Raw genomic sequence first — 21,721 nt, forward strand, 5'->3', positions numbered from 1 at the left:
ACTAGCACAAGACCTGGCACACTGTAGAAGGGAAGTCTGGGTGCTTTCAAAACCAAATATACAAGATATTTTGATTGCCTGGAAGGTTGGATTATCTATGCCATTAATTTATCTTTGTCAGGACAGATAAGAGTTCACTACATTTAAAAGGTGTTACCCAAAAGATCAAACAAATTCTTTTGTTGACACTATTTGTCTTTGGGATTTAAGCATGTATTTTCCTTATATTGCACATTACTGTGATCTGGACACGGTTATTATATTTGTCAGATTGTTGCTGGCTTGTGTATGCATTTCTTCTGGGTCTGAAATCGCATATCTATTTTAGGCCTGTCCTCTGAAATTTTTTGAGTAATGTTGATATTTTATTGGGCAGGTGTTTTCACCCCAGTATACGATATGCACTAGTGAGCAGAGGTCAGGGAGGCGAAAGCTGCTTGTTATTTGCCAAGATGTTTGTTACAGCCATATAAAACTGTATTCCCATTTTCAGATTTAAAGTTTAAACAAAGTGCATCCTTGTCTCAACCAGTCTCTTCATTTTAGAGTCTAATGTTGAAATGTCCCTTTGCTATCAGCTAGCCCAATATTCTTTTCACAGCCACCCACCCAGAAGGTAATGTTTATAGTATATCTTGGTTTCTGCCATTATTTATTCTTCATGAGAACTCCAGCAAGAGCCTGCATCACTATAAATGTAGTATGCATTAGCACCTGGACTCTAGAGAAAAGGGAAAGTGTGATCCTGATTCAACCCTGCTTGACAGAGATCATGTCTTTAAATGGTAGATCTCAAAGATTATTCATTCTCACAAGTGCAAAGAGCCAGGTGGTATTTCAGGTTTTTAATGTAGGACAGGTTTGAGGGTCTTTGGAGTTGGTTTTAGTAGTGTGGGATATATTGGAATCTTACGTGATATGCCATACTGTCACTGATAGGTAGTTAGGGAGGACATAGTGATTAATCCAGGAGAGTTCTGACAGAATTTTGAAAATATGGGCTGAATGGAAATGACAAGTAGGGAACTTTATCAACTCTTCAAATTAAGTCTGAAGTTGTTTTATACAGAGTAACCAAATCTCTTTTGCCTTCCTGTTGCCTGTTTTCCCATTCCCTGTCTTATTCATTCTTATCATTTGAATGTGATTTGAGAATGCACTGCTCTTCTATGGTTAGAGATTGATATTTTGGTTTAGAAACTGAACCTTGGTTCAGTTTAACCTTCAGTTAAACCTTCAGTTTAGAAACTGAAACTTGGAATAAAACTCTTCCAAGCTCTAATATCAACAAGAGACCTCAGCTTTTAGGTCCTTTATTGAATCTTACTCTTTAGTTTGGACCACTTTTCTTTTTAAGGTATCAGCTTCTTGGGTGCCTGGGTGGCTCAGTCACTTAAGCATTCAACTTCAGCTAAAGTCATGATCATGCAGTCCATGAGTTCGAGCCTGGAGCTGCTTCAGCCTCTGTGTCTCTCTCTCTCTCAAATAAGTAAATAAACATTTAAAAAAAAAATTAAGGTATCAGCATTAGATTTTTTTATGTGTAAAATCATTGATTATGTTTTCCTTCATTAACTTTTCTTTCTTAGCATTTTCAAATTTTGAAGTGTGTCTCAAACTATTTTGCTGAAAGTCTAATAGATAAAATTCACAAATAAGGAATATTATATCTAGATGGTTTAACAATTATTTTTTTTTCTATTTTCCTATTGTTTTCTTCCTCTTTTCTTTTTTCCCCTTTAAATTAGAATACTTACTAATAATCTTATTTGAAGATTACTTCTAATTCCCCAGATAATTGATGAGGTCTCTTGTTATAGCAAAGGCCAAGCAGTATACATAATATAACCTTTTTATTTTAAACTAGAACATTAAGATTTTCCCTGAACCTACTTCTACCAAACCCCCATTTCATCTTTAGTTACCATTATTCTTTGCCTTAGGTATGCCATTTCTCTGTCTCCTTAGCTCCTTTCCCTGACTGCCCTACCATATTACCATCAGCTCGTCTGGTTAGTTCCTTTGGCTCCTCTTTTATTTAAAGTTAGTTTTGTACAGGCCCCTTGTTGATAGCCATTATCCTTATGAGCCACTTCAGCTCATGTAAGAATCATGGATATGGGTGCAAGTTCTTTGCCACTCAGCATCCATTAAATAACCATTGTTTTTTCACATAGGTAACTTGTAAGAAATTGAGTTTATATAGGGCTTCTTTTTTCACCTTACTGGTTATACTGTATGAAGACAGTCATGTAGATTTTTTAATGTCATCTTTCTATGACAGTATATAATTAAGCTATTATAGTGATGTGGAAAATGTTAAAGGCATCATTTCAAGTGGGGGTTTTATTATATATTATCCCTCATGATATGGATCTGATACCTATTTTGTGATATAGATTTAATTTTTATCACAGAATTATTTATGTTTTCACTTACTGAGATGTGTAATTAGTAAACCTAGAACTCGGTAAGATACTTTTTGAATGATAAGTATAGATAATTCCTTTATACATACAAATACATTTATTTCTATACTTGTTCAACAGAAATTCATATTCTCGCTATGATAATCTTAAACCCTCATGAGATAGAATTCTTTCTTTCTTGGGAAAAGTTTGGGCTCATATATATTTTTAAAAGTCAGAGCAGAGGTATAGCGAAAGTATACTAAGAGGACCACTTGAAAGGAGTTTTAACTTCTTGCAAAAAAAGGAATAGGGAGAGTTTAGACAGAAAGAATGTTTTTATATTTAACTCTACAGAAAAAAGTATACATAAATAAATTTGTGCACATATGCACACTCATACACACACCTGATTCATATTATAAATTAATGGCTGAGGTCCTCATTTGTTATATCAAAAGGAGAGTGAGACTTCTACTCATGGCCTAATTCTGATTATCAAGGAGAAAATTTATTAGTAAGGTAGAAACTTGAGAGCATTCAATGTATAATTTCAGAGTTTATGATAGCCAAGGAAAGTAGTGTTTTGGGAGTTACATGTGTATTCTATCCTATACATTAAAAGTAGAAGCTTCACAAAGCTCTGCAGGAAAAATAGATGTTTATGTTTCAAAGAGAATGGAAAGATCAACAAAACAACACAAAACATTGTTCACAGTATATATGTTAATGATTCTGATAAGCAAGAAATAGAAACTCTGCTATAAGGAGTGCTGTAACTAGAGTTTTAAAAGGACAAGTTCACAAAAGTACCTATAACTGTAGCCGTAAGCAATGTGATGGCAGCAAGTGAGGGGGCCTGATGTGTTCCCACATAGTCATTAAACACATACCAATATTTTTGACACATCATGTATATAATAATTGTCTAAGGCATTTAGAAACAAATTTTAACAAAATGGCATAGTTAAACTATGAATGGAACATAAAGCCAAGGACATTGCTCATACCAGTAAAATAATACTAGAAGGGCTAAATCTCAAAAAGAGAGATGAGATTTAAAAAACAATTTTTTTTAATGTTTATTTTCTTGAGAGAAAGAGAGCGTGAGTAGGGAAGGGGCAGAGAGAGAGAGAGGAAGACACAGAATCCGAAGCAGGTTCCAGGCTCTGAGCTGTTAGCATAGAGCCTGACACGGGGCTTGAACTGACAAACTGTGAGGTCATGACCTGAGCCGAAGTTGGACGCTTAACCAACTGAGCCACCCAGGCATCCTGAAATTTTTTAAACTCTGAAATAACACAAAATGGCTGTCCACCTTTGTGTAGGAATTTGTGTGTGTGTGTGTGTGTGTGTGTGTGTGTGTGTGTGTATTTGATTTTTCTTAAATAGGTAAATATTTGTGGATAACAGATATGTTCTTATTTGGTAATATACTATAGTCTAAATATCAGTATTACATAGCCACAAAAAAAGGCTAAAAAATTTTGAAGCATTAACATTTCATAAACTTAACCCCTGCTTGAGAAGACAGTGTGTTTTTAATGGATGACAGAGAGTTATGACAACTATATTCCTTTCTTTTGCTCCTATTTTTTGAGGACAAGTACTTTTAAGCTAAAAATATAAAATAAGCAAAGGCAAGAGGGGACGTAAAATACTCAGCAAATCTAAAAATGGCCCAAATTTTTGGAAACACCATTCTTTGTACTTTGTATTCTCAACCACAGGACAGCCCTTTCTGTCCTCTTCACTGCCACACCAGGAGGCACAGGATATGGGCCTGCTCCTGAGATCTTGTCTGGAGTTAGAACTCCTCAGATCATCATCAACTCATTTGATTGTCATCTTATTCTTAGGTTTACTTTAAACTAAACAAATAAAAAGAATGCCTTCAAGAGGTTTTTTTTTTTTTCTGTTGGTCAGTGATGTTATTGTTAAGGCATATGTTTTCATTGCTAGTGCAACCTAGAGCATATTATTGGTCTTTACTATAACTTGAAATACTGAAATTTTTCATAAGAAAGCTATAATATCTAAACAGACATTAAGAATCAGTGGTGTTATTTAAAATACAAAATTTTCTCAGTAGGAGATACTTAGTTTCTGTAATAGGTAATTAATAAATAAACCACAGAATTCAGTGTCTTTTTTTTTTAATGTTTGTTTATTTTTGAGACAGACAGAGCATGAGCGGGGGAGGAGCAGACAGAGAGGGAGACACAGAATCCAAAGCAGGCTCCAGGCTCTGAGCTGTCAGCACAGAGTCCGATCCAGAGTTCAGACTCCCAAACCCTGAGATCATGATCTGAACCAAAGTTGGATGCTTAACCGACTGAGCTACCCAGTCGCTCCAGAATTCAGTGTCTTATTATGAATGTTGATTTCTTGAATAAAGTAACTCTCATTTATATTTTCATGTCTTGGAAAAAAATTTTCAAGGTTGACAAGGGGAAAAGAGAGCTGAAGCCTTACTTGGGATAATTTTAAGCGCTAGACCTGCAAGAGGCATATATATCACTCCCACCTGAATTCCACCAACCAGAACCCAATCCTATGACTGCCACCTAACTGCAAGGGGTCCTGGAAAATGTAGAGGAGCACATGCATGTTTGGTGAGCAGTAACGTACCTGCCACAGATTATTATATTCATTTAGATGAATGTTTATTGCAAACTATGCATGTGACTCTTCCGGGCACAGGGGTAAATAGAACGACAAGTAAATCATGATTTCTTACCTCAAGTGGATCGTAATTCAAGAGTCATTGTAGATCACTGCTTGTTTATAGTTTTAGACTTTAAAACAAATCCTTTGCTTATTCTTAGTATGAGGCTAATAAGTATTTTTTTTAAAACAGCCAAATGAGTTGTATCTATCATCTATGTCTCTTAGGATTCAGGCAAGAAACAGAGGCTATGTTTAAATTAAGTAATAAAGGTACTATGTGAGGGTGTGGGCAGGGTCTCAGAGGGAAACCACTGAGGTGGTGTAGGAAACCACAAGTCCAATACTGGAGATCTAACCACATCTCCGAGCTTGAAAGGGTGAGGAAAGAAGTGGTTTCTGGGACTTCAAGTTGTGACTTTGGGATAAGGGAGACAGCCAGCTTATTTGACCTTGCAGGGAGTGAGCCAGCAAAGTAAGTTCTCTGACCTTATTCTCTTCCTTTCCTCCAGTCTCTCATGGTATTCTCTATTATCTGAATCCCAATGGAAGACAGAGAGCAAGGAACCTGTTGATGTAATCCATAAAGGTCAGCTTTCTGGGGCAGAGGGCAGAAAGGTGGAGATATCTGGAGGGGTAAAAAGCACACTGTCCTAAAAAATTTTGTCTCTTTGGTAAATATTTTCAAGGCCTGTTCATTGCAAAGCTGTAAGTACTATAGGGTGTGTACAAAAGCTATGCCTTTTCTTTCGAGGGCCTTGCTGTCTAGTTAGGGAGAAGAAATCACAAACAAAAACTAAATTCAGAGGCAAGTTTCTAGAAGGTCTGTATTCAAGCAGTGATTTAGTGCTGCGCGGAGCATTAGATGAGGAATCATTGATGTAGTTCAGAAGAGGAAGAGATTATTGCACTCTTGAAGTGTTAAGGAAGGCTTGTGAAAGAACCAGAATTTGGCTATGAATGGGTTGACGAGTTTTATAGACAACAACAAAGTAATACATAAACATAATTTGCTCAGGGTATATAGTGAGTGTAGAGTGTAATTGAAGGTGGCAATTCATACAAAAGTTAGAGGTAAGTTTAGAAATAGTTTGAGGTGAGACTTTAGAAAATCATGACGAGCAAACTGAGAAATTTATGCATTTTATAACCATCATAGTTTTCTGAGAGAGGTTATAAGGTGTTTGTGGTAAAAAGTGTTCTGCAGTGAAACACATTTGGGAAATGTGTACTTTCCCAACCTTGTATATGTGTAATGTATATTTAACATATTAATAGATCATGAAATCTTGCTGTACAGAACCCACTTTTTTGTTAAGCTACATTTGACAAGAGAATACACCCTCTTCCCTTTTTAAAAAAAATTTTTTTAAGCTAAAACATGTTAGAATCTTGTGAAACTCTGGTATTGTATAAACTGTGTTTTGGGAAATGCTTCTGTAGGTAATGGGAAGCCTTTGATAGTTCTAAAAGAGTTATGACATGAATAAAAGTGTATTTTAGGGAAATTTGCCTGGAAGTTTTGTGCAGAATGGATTGGGGTGCAGATGAAGTTGAATGAAGGGGGTGAAATAGAAGTTACTGCTTCTGCAATAATCCAGGCACACAGTGCTTGCTAATCTGAAGTCAGTGGTAGTAGTGGCTGTAAAAACTGCACACTTGGGAGAGGCATTAGGGAAGAAGTGACTCAGTGACTGAATGAATATGGGAGATAAGAGGGAAGGAAGAGAACGTCAGGCAGAGAAATGGAAAGAGGGAAGCAGGTGTCAGGAATGACACAAACTAGGACTTTGAGGCCCAAATCTTCCAGTTCTGTGTTTGTTAAACTGCACTCAATAATGTACACAGACCATTAAGAATAAGGTAAAAAAGCATTTGAGAAGTTTGAGTGACAGCATACAAAGGGCAACATAATGCCTGTTCTGGAAGTGAGTTTAAAAGAATATGTCCTGGAAATAATTGAGCATGATGATGGTCTCAAAACTGGTTGTGATTCAGAGAGCAGAGTTCTAGCCAAGCTAGGTTGATGGACCAGACCACGGGGATTATATATACACAGCCAATTCACACTATATTTATTGGTCATACCTGTGAATTTAGATTTTTTTTTTCACTCCCTTCTCCACCAAAAAGAAGAATTTTGGCACAGAACCAGGTTAGGGTAAGAGCCAATTGTATCTTGTTTATTTGAGGTTGTGTTAACAGTGATAACCTAAGAACATTGTTCATTCTTATCCCATGTTCTTAACACACTTCAAACCAAAATCATGTTAGCAACCAGCTGCTGGCCTAATGTGTATGTAGAGCCACATCCTAAAGGAAACTGGTGTTGGACAAAGAGAGGGATACTGTGTAACTCTCTTAAAAAATATGTGTTACTGAGTCAGAATTAATTATTTGAAAAGGGAAAAACCCAGCAACGACTCTGTAGCATTGTTTTGGGAACTCATATATCTTAATTGGTACTCTTGTTGCAGCTGTAACTTTTTTTTCTTTTCATTTCATATGCTCTCTGTCATTTGCCCATATCTCTTCTGTGCATGAATGCTTTTTTCTTTATCTTCTGATATTGTGTTTTTATTTATGGAAGACAAAGTACAGTGTGATGCTTCTTTATTACTTGCTAAATTCCTTGTTTACATGCTAAATCCCTATTTTAATGTAGTTTGGGGATAAATGTACTGAAAATATTCACTGCTTATATTTTCAGTTTTGAATTTATTCATATTGTGACAGTAATTGGTAGAAAACTGTTTCTCACAGCTGACAGGCCAAAAAAAAAAAAAAAAAGCTTAGGGACAAAGCTACCACATGCCAGGGTGCTGAGGGCCCATCAGATATTTAAAGAAGTGGCATTTGTACTTGCATTATTTAAGCTACTGTTGAAGAAGAGATGAGAAGAGACCATATTTGTAGCAAGCATATTATAGAACTCATTTTCTGAAGAATCATGTTTTTGAAGAAGGTATAACATCTATCAGACATTTTATAAAGCACACAAAACAAATATATAAAAGTTCTTCTCAAAAAGAACTGGAAACTGTGAATGCTATGGCATAATTTTTTTTATTGTAAATCCCCCAAATTGAAACAAATATATCTACATCCTAGAAATTAGTAATTAAGACCAAATTTCAAACCAAGTGTTGGTGAATAATTTTATCATTTTGTATCACAGAAATACTCTTTGGTAAACACTGTTTAAAGATGCATATTTAACTTCTGTTTCGCCAATTAACTCAGATCATTAATTATCAGAGTGTGATTTGGTGGATCTGGGACATCTGATGTCTTTAAGAACACCTCAAGTGACAGAATAGCTGCTCTTTGGCTTTCGTGATGATGGCTCTATTTCTGTTCTTTTTTTGCAAGTATGAATAACTCTGTTTAATAAAAATAAAAGAGCAGTTCACTGATGTCTCATCACAGAGAAAGCCAACCTTGCCCTTCATCCTGATGAGATATGCTGGTGTAAGCAGGAGTGATGAAACAGTCCTTTCTAGTTCATTTTGTTATTTTTAATAGTACATGGGTGAGATTTCAAAGAGCCATTGATGTAGATCAGGACCCAATAACTTTTTCGGCCTTTGAGGATATTCTATTAAATTGTCTAGCTCCATTGTTAAAGTGAGGATTTGTACAATGCATTTAAGAACATTTAAGAAGTAGCTTAGTTGTCCTCCTTCTCTGGCTTTAACTATGAAACAGATTGTAAAACACTTCAACCTGAAGTTTACAGTCTGACAAATTTTTGTTTTGCTTTGCTTTTTTGTTTGTTTGTTTTGCTTTTTTTTTTTCTTCATTCATGGTCAATGTGATGGGTTGAATAGTGTCTCCCAAAAGTTCATGTCTGCCCAAAATCTCAGAACCTTTTGGAGATAGGATGTTTGCATATGTGATTAGTTAGGATAGGGTCCTGATGGATTAGAATAGGCCCTAAATCCAATGACTAGTGTCTTTATTAGAAGAGGAGAGGGCATACAGAGTCATACACAGGGAAGAAGTCCATGTGAAGATGAAGGCAGGGATTGGAGTAATGCAGCTATGAGCCCAGGAATGCCAAGGATTGCCATCACCACTAGAAGAGGCAAAGACAGGTGTCCCCTGGAGTCTTCAGAGGGAGCATGGCCCCTGCCTACACCTTGATTTTGGACTTCTAGCCTCCAGAGCTGTGAGAGAACAAATGTCTATTGTTTTAAGCTACCCAGTTTGTGGTACTTTGTTATGGCAGCACTAGGAAACCAAGAGAGTCAGTATTCCTAAACATTCTTCTGCAAACTTATATATTGCAGCTTATTTTCACATACTGATATTACCCACGAAGTCCGTGTTTTCACTGCAGAGCCTGATGCGTGGCTTGAACTCACAAACTGTGAGATCATGACCTGAGCCGAAATCAAGAGTCGGAGGCTCAACCATCTGAGCCGTCCAGGTGCTCTAGTAATACTTTACGTAAATAATTTAAATCAGTTTTCAACATTGGATGTTATTCTATGCAATTCAAAGACCTAGGAAATCAATACTGAATATCAATAGTAAAATAAAAACAGTTATTAATGATATTCCATATGAATATTTACAAAAATGAAGCCACAATTAATGCAAATCTATTATAGATATATGTGTGTGTTCACATACACATATCTAAAGGCAAGAATTATTGAATACAAAATGATTCAAGATTAAAACGCGTGTTTTTTTTTTAATTTTTTTAATGTTTATTTTTGAGAGAGAGCAGGAGCAGGGGAGGGGCAGAGAAACTGAAAGTAAAAATCCATATATTAGCAAGTAGATTTGTCACTAATATGCTGGAATCATTTTTTATAAAAGTATTTGTACTTTTTAAAAAAATTTTTTTTAATGTTTATTTATTTTTGAGAGAGAGGGAGAGACAGAGCATGAGCAGGGGACGGGCAGAGAGAGAGGGAGACACAGAATCTGAAGCAGGCTCTAGGCTCTGAGCTGTCAGCACAGAGCCTGATGTGGGGCTCAAACTCATGAGCCATGAGATCATAACCTGAGCTGAAGTTGGTCGCTCAGCTGACTGAGCCACCCAGGCAACCCAAAAGTATTTGTACTTTTAGACTTAACTATTATTCTAGATACCTCAAATGAGCCCAGTAACCTTGATAGCACTATTTTAGCCATAAGAGATTATCTGCCTTTTGTTTGAAATGTATTAGTCCTTTATAAACATATAATTCCATGATTGTAATTTAAATTTCTCTTATTTTATTTTTTTAATGTTTTTATTTATTTTTGAGAGAGAGAGAGTGAGAGAGAGAGAGAGAGACAGAGTGTGAGCAGGGGAGGGGCAGAGAGAGAGAGGGAGACACAGAATCCAAAGCAAGCTCCAGGCTCCCAGCTGTCAGCACAGAGCCCAATGCAGGGTTGAAATCATGAACTGTGAGATCATGGACCTGAGCAAAGTCAGACACTTAAGTGACTGAGCCACCCAGGTACCCCTAAATTTCTCTTAAACCTAAGTGCTTATTATTAGTGGACCAGTTACATGAATTATGGTACATATATACAATGGGTGCTTCTGTAAAAAAATAATGAGGATATGCTTTATGTATTAATATGAAAAAATCTATTATAATTACTAAATGAAAGGAAAATTGCAGAACAGTTTATAGTATAAGCTATTTATGGAAAAACAAAAGGGGGGATCATATGTCTGCGTCTTTGTCTATAATATACATACATACATTTATATTGACTTCTGTGTGCATAAAAATAATTTCTGGAAGGTTGAACTAGTAAAGGGAGGTTGCCAGTTAGTTGTATGTGTGTGCTGGATAGGAAATCAGCAGATAGGACATAGGCGTGAGGGAGTTTTTCACTGTATACCATTTTGTACTTTATGTTTGAACCATGTGAATGCACTAGGTAGGTAGGTAGGTAGGTAGGTAGGTAGGTAGGTAGGTAAGTAGATAGATAGGAAGACAGATAGATAGGAAGAATATTCTGTGTTTAAAAGTATGCTTGTGAATTCTGCTTTAAGAAAAACCCAGTAAGTGGAAACCAACTTTAAAAACAGTCCCATTTAGGGATTGATATGAATTAATCAAGAAAATATATAGAGCATCTCTTGCATGTAAATTGCCATATTAGACATTGCTGAAGCTACCAAACAAAGTGTAAGGACAAAGTGACAACCTTTTAAAAGTGTGCAGTGATTATGTTACAAAAATATTACTCGTTTTACAACAGGATTCCATGTACTGTCTCTGAATCATGATATGATTCTAATTTCCCTCCTGAGTCTTCCAATCAGTAAATGAACTTTGTGGTTCTTCCAAGTTTTCTGAAGATGTAGTTTCTCAATTTCATATCATCCTGGTTACTTTTCTCCAGTTGTTCTTCACTGTATCAGTGTGCTTTGTAAAAACTCAGCATCAAATGTGAAAATGAATGCTCTGAATTGGTGTGAGTAGCTCTGATTACAATTTTTACAATTTTGTTAGCATTTGGGATAACTTTGTCAAACTACTGAAAACTACCAACCATTTAAACTCAGTGCTCTGCCATTGGGCAGGAAGTATTCTAAGTAGATCACTGCCCTATAGGGCAGCAAAAGTAGCATGCAGTTTTATTCCAGAAGGTTTACTCATCTGTTCTGTGAGACTATCTTACTATTTTATTGTGAGACTTGATGAAATATACCTCCTATGTAACCCTTTCGTGTCTGAAACACAAGACCTTCTGGCAGTTTCTCTAGTTACCCAACTCTGTTTTCCAGCATCTGCCCTTGAGTTCCATTCTGGCTGATTTCACCAGTAAACCTGGCTTTCTACCCCCATTGCAGAAGATCTGAGCCATAAAACCTCCGAACTTTCCTATTGTGAAGAACTAGTTGAATAGGCTTTTAGATTAGATGATCTTGGCTCATCAGGTATACCGTTCAGTTTCAGAAGCTTGGATGCAAATAAATCTCCTATAGTATGCTCATATGTTTATTTGAGCTTTTGCAATGATGTATGCTTTGTGGTCATTAGAGTCTTTTATATAATTTTAACCACTTGGTATTCAAAAGGCAAACATCCTAATGCAGTAACTTCTTTCATGGGGTTTAATATTTTATTTCTATATTTTCCTAGTCACAATTTTAGGTGAAGGATTTTCTGTCTTTTAGCTCCAGGTCATTTCTTCAGAAAAAAATTTCATGTGACAAGAGCAGTGGTAAAAACGTAAAAATGAAGCTCTTTAGGTTGAATTGCAGGGTTTGATGGAAGAAAGAAGGGGTTTCCCTGGAACTTTTTCTCTCTCAAGGCAGTCCGTGAAACATTTTCATGGAATGCTTTATGTTTAGTTTTACTTCTATTATTGTGTTCAGAAAAATGAAATTGACAGAAGTTAGATTGGCCTTAGGACAACCTTAGGAGAATCATTTTAGAGCTTTTGACTTTTTAGGATAGTGATTTTGATTAGCAGCAATTTGGATACTTTTTTTTATCTGACCTCATTTTCCTTATCAAGGTGTCTTCTTGTCTGTTGAAACATGTGGCCTTTCTTTTTGATTTGTTAACATTATTCCTTGTATCCCATACCAATTCTGTGTATTCTGTGGAAATAATTATCCTTAGGGCCTAAATATCGGTAATAAATTCAAAATGGCCCGAGCAAAAGCCATTTATGAGTAGGAAGATGGCTTCCTTATGGGTAGTCTCTTAAAGACAGATGTATTTACCTAAATAAGAAATATTTTTGCAACTCTGGTAAGTGCAAATCTGGGGAAATTGTTACCAGTGTTTATACTTTGGATGCCAACACTTTATTCTTACATTTTTTTAACCTTTAAATTTTTTCTAATTATAAAAGTAATATAATATTATAGAAATATTTCATAAGGACAGGAAAAGTCCACCACAATACTTACTCACCCTCCGGAAATAACCACTTTGCAACTTGGAGTATATTTATATCAGTCAGGATGGGTAACTGGCATGTCATAACAGAAGAACCATGAAATTCCAGTTAATTAACATGACAGACATTTCTTTTTCCCTGGCCTACCCCAGGTTAAGTGTGAGGGTGTTGACAGTTTCCAACTGATGGAAAGATTCCACCATATTGTAACTGCAACATGTGGCCTCTTCAGATACTTTGGTAGGAGAGAAGAGGTTTAGAGATTATTTTTACTAGCAATTACATTTTTTGGAATAGCAGTGAAATGTGGTACTTTAGCTCACAGCTCATTGCCAGAGGCCCATCTTGAAGGGTACAAGGAAGTAGAGAGGAGCACTTGATACGGGTGAACGATAAGAATCCCTACAACAGTATTATTGCCTGTTTTTCTCTGTGCTGTTGTCTGTATTTTTATCTAACAGATGAGAATATCTTTTTGATCTACATTTCTTTAATTATTAGTGAGGTTGTGCATATTTTTTTGCCTATTTATATATTTATGTCGTATATAAAAAACTATTAATATCCTTCATCCATAGTTTTATCAGTTCTTCCTTTCAACCTATTTGTATATTAGGAACATTCAGACCTTTGCCTTTCATTTCATTAAACATCTTTTTTTTCTCCAGTTTTTTCACGTAGTCTTTTGACTTTGTTTGATGGTATTTTTTGCTTGTCAGCCTTTTATTTATTATTTTTTTAATTTTTTTAACGTTTATTCAATTTTGAGAGATGGAGAAACAGAGTGCAAGCGGGGGAGGATCAGAGAGAGGGAGACACAGAATCCGAAGCAGGCTCCGGGCTCTGAGCTGTCAGCACAGAGCCTGACGTGGGGCTCAAACCCACCAACCGTGAGATCGTGACCTGAGCTGAAGTCAGAGCCTGATGCGAGGTTCAAACCCACAAACTGTGAGATCGTGACCTGAGCTGAAATCAGATGCTTAACCAACTGAGCCATCCAGGCACCCCGCACGATTTTGTTTTTATGAAGAAAATTATACAACCCTTTTCTTTAAAGTTTCTGTGTTTCCTCTCATCCACAGAACAGCCTTTCCCAGTCCAGGATTATTTGTATAATCCACTCATGTCACTTTTATATCCAAAATACTAAACTTCAAATAAGGCACCCCAAGGATATAAGGTTTGTTTTTCCCAGGTGCCAGGGGCTGTTTTGTGGATTCCTCTGCACATTTTGATTCCTCACACTTGCCATGTAACCATAGTCTCTGATAACCATTATCCTATTTATGTTCTTATCTGTTACAACATTTCTTCTGAAAGACACCATGTTAGTATGTGTTTTGTGAAGGAACCAGAATTTACCACAATTCAAGATCACCTTGTAGCTTAGCAATTTATAGAACCAAAGTAGTGTGAGCATCCCTCCATCATGCCTGGCAAAATAAACCATTCACTCTCAGCCCACACTGTGAGGATTGAGGGTGGACAACATGATGGTCTTCTCTACTCTGCTCTCTGTACTTTAATTGCACCCCAGATAGGAGAGGACACCCCATGCTTGGGAAGGTAATAGTACTGCCAATGTTAATTAGCCCTAAATTGCATTTATTTCCCTCTCCCACTTCCACAGCTATTTCTCCTTTCTACCAACTTCTTGAGCTGTTTCTTTGATCCTGAAGTCCCTAGAGCTTTTCAGGCAGAAGTATGGCTGCAGTGCAGGGTGCCAGGCTCATCTGAACATTGTGTTTCAGGACTTCCCCTTGCCCACGCTTCCCTGTTAGCAGCAAAACTGCCAGTTCTGAAACATGACCTTATACTCTGTGATCAAAACCTGACTTACGATGGTCCTCCTACTCCCAGCAGCCCCACAACCCCCTAGAGAGAGCACTGTACAAATCTGTGTTGCTTTTGTTTTGAGGCCTCATGTGATAACCTGAAAGTCCTCTAAGTTCAGTATTAAATCCTCTGTTTAGTTTGTAGTATGACTTTTAAATAACAATGTACAGAATAATTTATAATAACAGTAATAACTAATATATGTAATACTTACTAAGTTCCAGGCACTATTCTTAGCAGTTTATGTATACTAACTAACTTTATCCAGTGATCCCATTTTATCTTAGTATCCCTATTTTATGTGTAGGGAAAGTGGGGTACAAGGAAGTTACATAATACTAAAGAATATAAGCTGGTAAATTTCAGAGCCAGAGAGTCTCCTTCCGTAGTCTATGTTCTTAACCAATTGCCTATACAGTAAATATATATATATATATATATATATATATATATATATATTAAGTTTATTCAGCGTTTGTTTTTCAGTTTAGTTGGTGTCAGAGCATTCCAAGGCAATCTTACCTATTTATAGGGACCTGTAAAGTTAGTGCCTCAACTATTGGAAGTGAGGGTTGACCTCAGCCATTTCTGAACTAACTCCTAGTGTGTGCTAGGTGCACACTGCCTGTGGACCTTAGTGTTGCAGTAACCATTTTCCTCTCTTTCTCTGATGTTTCATATTGTTGAAACATGGCAAGCTTGTCTTTGTCAAGTAGGATTATAACCAGCCACAGAGCCCACAGCCTAGAAATGAATCAACCCAACTAGTCCAAGGATAATATGTCATCCATATAGGGCTTCCTGCTGAGATATTTAAGGCTGGGAAAAGTAAAAGGGGGTAAAATGGAGTGTTTCGGTGATGCTCTGAATGCCTAGAGTTAGCTTAAGTAGCCTTCATCTAAGGGTGTGTACTATCACTATGGTGAAAGCCTTTCTAGCCCTATACCAATGATTTTTATCATGCTTACTTCATGGCAGATAGAATAAAAGAACAGAGAAAATTTACTTCCAAAGCAATTTATTAAACATGAAGTGAAAAAAATCACGAGAGACTTGTTTCTTTTCATATTTTTCCCCTTCAAAATTGCCTTCTTATAGTTGACTAATGAATTCATTTCTCTTTCATATCACAAACTTAAGTGTGTCTCTGAATAAGACCCAGTGTCTGATTTTTTTTAAGTGCTAATATGTACTGGAACTAAGTTCAAAAATTCATCCCTCTTCCCCCCTCCAACCCACCCCCCTCAAATTCATTCCCTTGCTTCTTCCTTCTTTTTACAATTTGGGAAGTTTTGAAATTATGTTTGGATGGCTTTCACTGAGGAGATACGTTTGCTTGTTTATCCATTTTAAATCAAGAAAAAAACACAGGTCAATATTCATATCATTTCTTGGCAAATAACTCAGTTGTCAAATTATTTTCGTGTCCTTGGTTTGGTGCCTACTCATATTAAACTTTTTGAAAGGGAGATTGAGTTTAAAATGTGGTTGCTCTTTTTTTTTTTTTTTTAATTTTTTTTTTTAACGTTTTATTTATTTTTGGGACAGAGAGAGACAGAGCATGAACGGGGGAGGGTCAGAGAGAGGGAGACACAGAATCTGAAACAGGCTCCAGGCTCTGAGCTGTCAGCACAGAGCACGACGCGGGGCTCGAACTCACGGACCGCGAGATCATGACCTGAGCCGAAGTCGGCCGCTTAACCGACTGAGCCACCCAGGTGCCCCTAAAATGTGGTTGCTCTTTAATCAGTAGGTAACCTCGAACAGTTTCAAAGGTATGGATAGTTTCTGTTTTTATGTGAAGTGAAGAATGAGACATTAGAGTTATAAAATTAAGATTCTTGTTGAGTAAGCAAATTTGCCTAAGGATAGGGGTAATGGAAATGCTTGATAATTTGCACTGAGAGGTGAGAGTTGTCACAAGCTGTCTCCCAGGCAACTAACTCTCTTGAAGCCATTATACCTGGGCTGATCACCTTATTTCCTAATCTCAGTAAAGTTCATCTTAATCCTAAACACTTCGGGGCGCCTGGGTGGCTCATTTGGTTAAGTGTCCAACTTCAGCTCAGGTCATGATCTCATGCTTCTGTGGGTTTGAGCCCTACGTCAGGCTCTGCTGACAGATGGGAGCCTAGAGCCTGCTTCAGATTCTGTGTCTCCCTCTCTCTCTGCCCCTCCTCTGCTCACACTCTGTCTCTCTCTCTCTCTCTGTCTCAAAAATAAACATTAAAAAAATTTTTTTAATAAATTTTTTTTTCAACGTTTATTTATTTTTTTTGGGACAGAGAGAGACAGAGCATGAACGGGGAGGGGCAGAGAGAGGGAGACACAGAATCGGAAACAGGCTCCAGGCTCTGAGCCATCAGCCCAGAGCCCGACGCGGGGCTCGAACTCCCGGACCGCGAGATCGTGACCTGGCTGAAGTCAGACGCTTAAACGACTGCGCCACCCAGGTGCCCCTAAATTTTTTTAATAAATTTAATCCTAACCCCTCAATAAGAATTTTTCCCAAAACATGTTTTTTTCCCCTTGAGATTATAATAGAGAAATGTCATTGCTCATTTTTCTTTGTGATCTAGACATTACTCATCTTTTTACTAGAAGCAATCAGGCAGTGCAAAATACCATCTTTGAGAATCTAAGAGCACCAAAGTTTGACCATAGTGGATTAGAATGGGTGATTTGAGAGGTGAGTGGTGGCAAAAGAACCCTCACAATCAGGTCCATTTTTTTAGGCTTTGTGGTTTTGTCTCAAGTTGTTTTTGACACAACATACATGGTAAAACCATCCATCCCTGTCATTTGTGGAAGCCAAGGTATATTAAAAACCAATATTCCTTAATCTCCCAAATTAGGCATTTTGTATTTATACCAGAGTTTTGTATTCTTTGTAATATTTATATATAGAAAGGATTTTAATATGGCAACTTCAAAGACCAAATACATCCTGTGGATTATGGCCCTTATTTATATACTATTTGAGTCAATATATTCATGTAACCTTTTATTTAAAATGGTATAATTAGATCACAAGAGGACATAGCTCACCCTTACTTGGCATGAAGAGTTTCCTTTAATAAAACCATATTTAAAAAGAAAAATTACTTCCAGGTAAAAATTGGCTTTAGTGCATGTAATTTAGGATCTAATCAAGTACTAAAAAGTTATTTAGGGAATAAGACATTGATTTTTATCTTCCATGAGTGCTAGCTGTGCTGTTGATGGGAAGTATTCACATTTTTGTCACATAAAGCGTTTTAACTATTTTGGTTGTATATTGGTTGATACCACAAGGTAGTAGAAAATGTATGTGCACAGTCTTTGAAGTCCTATAGACCAAATTAAAATTCCATTTTCCCTACCAACTAATTGTGTGACCTTGACCCAAGTTTATTTTGGGACAATCCTATGTTTCTTCATCTGTAAAATGGGAATAATAATACTAAGCTGCTAAGTGGAGATTAAAAGGAATAATTTAAGAAAACCACCAGGTACCATGCCTTAAACCCTGTATCTATTTGATCCCACAGTTTAACCTGTTTCACCTTATAAATCTCTCTCTGGATTATTGTGGTAGTCTGGTATTCCATTCCTGTCTTCCACTTCACCCTCAAAGTGGCCACCAGTGATTCTTTTAAAACACATCTTTGAACCTATTCATCAGCTACATTATTAAATTTGCCAGTGACTCTCTGTTGTGTCAAGGAAAAAGTCCATGTATCTTGTCATGGCATTCTTGGGCTTTCCAAGATCTGATTCCACTATCTCTTTAATCTCTTTGATCCTGCAGGCCTCACAGGTGAGGAATTTGCCAGGTGAGAGAAGCCCTGAATCACAGGCTTGTTGCCTTTATATATAGTTTTAGTCTGTGTTGGTGGTGCTAGTGGTAAACTATATCTGCTCACATAATCTCCTGTCTTCCTGTTACCAAAAAGTACTTTTCTTGCGGCTTTAATATTAGTAAATTACTTTAGTATTTTATTCCTTCCTATGTTGTTAGACTTGTGTGAGGTTTTAATGCAGTGCCAGTAGCAGAAACTAGCCACAACTCTTCATGTTGTAGCCCTTGTCCTTGGGAATCTTTAAATGCCAAATGCATATGAGGATTTTTTGCTAATTGAGGTAAAACTCACATAACATAAAATTAACCAGTTTAAAGTATACCATATGGTGGCGTTCAGTACATTCACATTTTTGTGCAATCCTCACCCTTGTCAAGTTCCACAACACTTTTTGAGGATATTTTTAACCTAATGCAGAAAATTTTTGAATGAGTGCTGAAAGAATAAGGCTAAGAATGTTAAGGATTGGCCTGATGATGAGCTCCTCTAGTAGGATCTCCCAAGTTTACAAATTCTATAAATTATATGTATATAAATATTTATTTACATTTATATAATAAATGACACATAATATAAATTTACCATCTTAACCACTTTTAAATACACATTTCAGTAGAGTTAGGTACATTCACCTCACTGTGCACTAAAGTGCCCAGAAGTCTTTTCATGTTGGAAAACTGAAACTCATCAACTTAACAGTTCCCCTCCTCCCTCTTCAGCCCCTGGCAACCACCATTTTATTTTCTATTTCTATAAATTTGACTGTTCTGGGTACCTCATATAAGCAGAATCATACAGTATTTGTGTTTTTGGCTTTCTGTGACTGGCTTATTTCACTTAGCATGATGTTGCCAAGGTTCTTCCATGTTGTGACATGTGTCAGAATTTCCTTCCTGTTTAAGTCTGAAAAATCTTCCATTGTATCTATTTACCACTTTTGTTTATCCATTTATCTGTCACTGGACATTTGAGTTGTTTTCACCTTTGGATGTTGTGAGTAATGCTTCTCTCTGAATGTGGGTGTGCTAATGTTTCTTTGAGACACTTCTGTTCTTTCTGTTCTGCCAGAAGTGGAATTGCTCGATCATAGTGTTAATTCTGTTTTTAACTTTGAAGACCACCGTATTGTTTTCCATAGAAGCAGCACCATTTTACACTCCTACCAACAGTGCACAAGGGTTCTAATTTGTCCACATCTTGCTAACACTTGTCTCATTTGGGGATTTTTGGTGTTTTTTGTTTTGTTTTGTTTCATTTTGGTTTGTTTTTTATAAGAGCTGTCCTCATGAATGTGAGGTAGAGTCATACATTTTAAATTAAACTCTGATACAGAGGGACTTAGGATGAAAAATGTCCAGTCTCATTTAGAGATTGTGGCAAAAGTCTAAATTTGAAAACTTGTGCTATGTGACCCTTTTCTCCTTCACTGTACCTCAAATGACAGGCCTCGAGTAAGGCTTATCACAGCTTAAGAAGTCAAGAAGTTAGAAGCAGTAACACTGATTGGCAGTAAGAAATAACTAAGTTATTGTGATGTGGTGGAATCTTTTAAAGTCAGAAAGCCAATCTCAGTAGGACCTATGTAGGTTGAAGTACAGTATACTATTTTACTTATTTATAATTAGCATGAGATCCAAAGAGAAAAATGAGTACACAAAGGGTTTTATTTACTAAGGCAAGGGAAAAAAATATGTCATTTAAAAATTATTAAAGTGGTCAGACTGGATGGAAATATTTCTTATCAAAGCAATTGGCTTCATTTGTCTGAAAATGCTGTCCTATGGATTAGCTGATTTTTCATTGTTGCCAAAAAGGTGACATACTGTTTAAAGTAGCATATATTCAAGTGCCTAGAAACATTTCACCATCTTCTGTGTAAAATCCAATTGTCTTTTTAATTTTCCATTTTCTGGAATGATATCTGAAATCACTGTTTTCCTCCTCCTTTACTTTTATAACTCCTGTTCGATGAATAGCTCTTATAGAAAGTTTCCCATTTCTTTATACTCCACAATTCTGGGTCCCTTATTTTTTCCTTTGTGGTATCATGGCAGATAGCATTTTCTCTGTTACACTTACCTCCCTGTATTGTAGTGATTCTTAACCATCTAACCCCCGAGACCACCAGTGTGTCTCAGATCAGAGACAGAGTTGTTGCTATCATGCTGCAAAGTGTACATAGCATACATCTTGGTAAGCCTCTGGGAATGTGAGGCCGTTACATTGTCTGATATGAGTCATCATGAAAAGAAAAATACTAGGACCATTGAACCAGACTGTGACCAACTTGAGCCTTCTTTCTTTTACTCCCATGTATAGAGCAGTGTTTGACCTAGGTACTCAGTGTGTGTATGTATACATGTGCTTATATAAATAAATATTTATTGTATTTTTAAAATGTATTTTAAATGTTTGTATTTTAAAAAAAAATTTTTTTTAACGTTTATTTATTTTTGAGACAGAGACAGAGCATGAACAGGGGAGGGGCAGAGAGAGAGGGAAACACAGAATCTGAAACAGGCTCCAGGCTCTGAGCTGTCAGCACAGAGCCCAACGCGGGGCTCCAACTCATGGACCGCGAGATCATGACCTGAGCCAAAGTCGGATGCTTAACCGACTAAGCCACCCAGGCGCCCCAAAATGTTTGTATTTTTTAAAATGAGTAAACACTAAGATGAAGAATTTGGATTTTCTTTTTAAGAAAAATATATGCATTGTGGAATTTTAAGTTTTGTATAGGAAGAGTGATAGAGTTGTGATACACTAAAGCTGTTATAAAATCATTCTCTTCCTTCTTCCAGAAGAGATACGAGGTTGAAGATTCAAAGACAGAGGTATAAAATTGCAGTGAAGGGAACAAGTAAAATCAGGGTGAGGGAAAAGTGGACCCAGATATGAGGCTGTAATGTAAACTACAATTACCTGCACATTTCTCAGAGTGGACTGCAAATGCATCTCTGAGCTTTGTAGCAACCAACTCAGAAAGAGACAGCCTTCCATCATGTAAATAACTATTGTGAAGGAACAGGACTATTTTTGTTTTGTTTTGTTTTCCAAAAAGAAACATAGCCTCATTTTGCTTTTATTCTTTAAAAA

At 36.7% G+C, this 21,721-nt stretch overlaps 1 protein-coding gene and 1 pseudogene across 1 annotated transcript in view; both read left to right on the forward strand.

Annotated features, from left to right (window-relative positions):
* NDUFAF2 (NADH:ubiquinone oxidoreductase complex assembly factor 2) overlaps window positions 1–21,721 on the forward strand; it is a 170,925-nt gene that overhangs the window by 56,161 nt on the left and 93,043 nt on the right. The window lies entirely within an intron of this gene.
* LOC122496059 overlaps window positions 1–21,721 on the forward strand; it is an 80,427-nt pseudogene that overhangs the window by 55,841 nt on the left and 2,865 nt on the right.

This window comes from Prionailurus bengalensis, chromosome A1 (genome assembly GCF_016509475.1).
Source record: "Prionailurus bengalensis isolate Pbe53 chromosome A1, Fcat_Pben_1.1_paternal_pri, whole genome shotgun sequence".
Lineage (NCBI taxonomy): Eukaryota > Metazoa > Chordata > Mammalia > Carnivora > Felidae > Prionailurus > Prionailurus bengalensis.